The following is a 2739-nucleotide window of genomic DNA, read 5'->3' on the forward strand; positions in this document are numbered from 1 at the left end:
AGCCTCCCGAGTGCTGGGATTGACAAGTCTGCAACACCACACCCAGCTAGAAATAAGAATGTTTAGAGTGGTTCTGGTGAGATCTCAGACAGCAGTGAGGATCATACTAGAAACTAGAGGAAAGGCTGTCCTTGTTTAAAGATGGGAAAGAAGGTAGTTGAACTGTACTGTTTTATGGAAAGTAGAACTGGTGAGGAATAAAACTGGGTATTTGGCTAAGGAGATTTCTAGCAAAGTATTGCTTAAAGGAGTGTTGAAAGAGTGGCTTGGTTCTTGCTGACTGCTGATAGTCAAATGAGAAAGAGAAGTGAAGAAGATGCCGTGGTGTTGGCTTTCATCTTAGAAGTCACAGTGTTCTTCAGCCATCACAGCCTTTATTCATTAAACACAGCACCCTCTGCCACATCTCCAGCTTCAGCCCTCCTGAGACCAGGGTTGCCGAGGTGTGCTGGCAGCCGCTGTGCCTTCCCTGGGCCCCCAACATCCAGCCCCCAGCTCTGTCGCCAAACCAGGCTGCTGATGGCATCGTCAAAGCAACCAGGGACAGGAAGGGTCCGAGGAGTTCAGTGAAACTGAGCTGGTGACTTCTGCCTGTGGCCTGGCCATCAAATCCCTCAGGGATTTGATCCACCAAGGGACAGAAACAGAAAAACATTAAACATGGTGCAAATAACACCTCTGCCTCACAGCTGAAGCAGCGATTTTTATCCAGAGAGGCTTCTAGAACGGTTAAAAGGATCCTGGGGACTGCTCCGTCTGTGCGCTGCAGCATTAAAGGCCTTGTGACCCTGTAGGTGACACCAACAATGGCACGGTGCAATGCCTGGCCATTTAAGAAGTACAAAGGAAATATTTAAATAAAAGATCATCTGACAATCAAAAAAGAAAAAGGAGCCAGGTGTGGTAGCACATACCGGTAATCCCAGCATTCAGGAGACTGAGGCAGGAGGATCACTGTGAGTTCAAGGCCAGACTGAACTGCATAGTGAGACCCTGTCTCAAAAAAAAAGGGAAGAGGACAAATTGTTAAACGAAAGGACACAACTTGAAGATTTGGAAAAGTCTCACCCTGTCCATGTTACAAAAATGAAAAGTTTAGCTGAATGTGGTAGCATACACTCGTAGTCCCAGGAGTTGGGAGGCTGAGGCAGCACCGAGAGTTCAAGGCCATTCTGGGCTACAGTACCAGACTCTCTCAAAATTTAAAAAAAGAAAAAAAAAGGAAAGTTTGTTTTGAAGAGAACAAACACTAAGGGTGTGGCAAGACAACTGTTGGATGCAGAGACCGTGAAAACTCATGGACTTAATCATCTCAGCAGACACCTAGAATGGAGAGGGGGTTACTCCGGTGTAGATCGTGCCTGTTCAGACTGGGTGAAGGAGACAGAGAAAACGACAAGATGAAGGCAGGCCACCGGATTTCCTAAGTCCTGCAGAACTGGGCCGCGGAGCCATTCTGCTGCAAGCATGCGCTCTACTTTCAGAGAAGAGTGCTGTGAAAGGAGTGTCCGAGATGAGCAGGCCTACCTTCCTGGCTTCAAAGACTGGAGCCACTGCCTCAGTGTCAAGAAGTCTGGCTGCCTCTGCTGGAGCCCTGGAGGTGGGGCTTCTGCCCAACACAGCCTCTGGGGTGAGCTCGTTCCCGACCCACCGTGGGTTGTTCCCCAGAGCAGAGTTCTTGGAGCAGAAATCAGCCACTTTTTCTTTACTACTCCTTCCTTTTAGCTGAAAAATACCGATGTCTACCCAGCTATCTGTGAGGGTTAAGGACACAGCATTGTGCCTCTGACCAAAGGGAACAAGAAACGTACAATGTTCCCTTCTCCTTCGACGGGCACATCTGGACACTGCACTTCATCTGAGTCTTGGGCACATTCTTCAAGTTAAGGTGACGCCCGGCAGATAATCATGACGGGACTCTTTTCATGTCTGTTCCTGAAGCACTTGAGAAGGTTCTCAGGTACAATCTTCACTGATGAATGCGTGTGGACCATGGACGGACCCTGTAGCACTCACAGGCACTTGTGTAGCATGAACAGGGAGGGGGGGAGTGAACCCGGGTTTCCGTGGATCACAGTGTCTTTCAGCGCCCATAATCCTTTCCAAGCCCTGAATTAAAGTCCAAAGCGTTGGTCAGGGCAGTGGGCTCTCCGTTTGGATGATGCTTGTTATATCCCCCTCTGCATCAGGGGTGTGAATCATCATAGAGACCATCAACTGCAGCTTTCAACTCATATATATGTTTTAAAATACCACCCTGGGGAGACTCGAGAGCTTGCAGGGAGAGGTCTAATGCTTCTTGCACATGGCCCGCCTCAGGCGTGGGGCTGCTGGTCCTGCTGGTCCTGCTGGTCTTGCAGTGCATGCTGGGGAGCCGGTACATGCAGGTGGGAAGCTGTATCACCCATGATAGTGTTTTACCTGATACATCGGCATCACAGGAACCAAAGGAAGGAAGGTGGCAATGCGAACACATACATTCAGAAATTGCCCAGAAATCGCCCTCCGTGAAAACCACGCTCGAGCCTTAAAAAGTGATGGAATTTTCTTTGCTTTTTTTTTTCTGTTTGTTTTTTGGTGGTGCTGGGGATTGAACCCAGGGCCTTAGTGTGTGCAAGGCAAGAAGTCTACCACTGAGCCGCATTCCCAGCCTTTCCTTGCTTGATTTTGGGCTTGTTTGGGAGTCTTCACCCATTTCTTCTTTCTAGTTTCTCTCTTTTGGAATGGGAATGTCTATCC

General features: G+C 48.8%; 1 pseudogene; it reads right to left on the minus strand.

Moving 5' to 3' along the window:
• Positions 1 to 960: 960 nt before the first annotated feature.
• LOC102016344 lies at positions 961 to 2729 on the minus strand (annotated as a pseudogene).
• Positions 2730 to 2739: the final 10 nt, after the last annotated feature.

This window comes from Chinchilla lanigera, unplaced genomic scaffold, assembly GCF_000276665.1.
Source record: "Chinchilla lanigera isolate Chin_1 unplaced genomic scaffold, ChiLan1.0 scaffold00005, whole genome shotgun sequence".
Classification (NCBI taxonomy): Eukaryota; Metazoa; Chordata; class Mammalia; order Rodentia; family Chinchillidae; genus Chinchilla; species Chinchilla lanigera.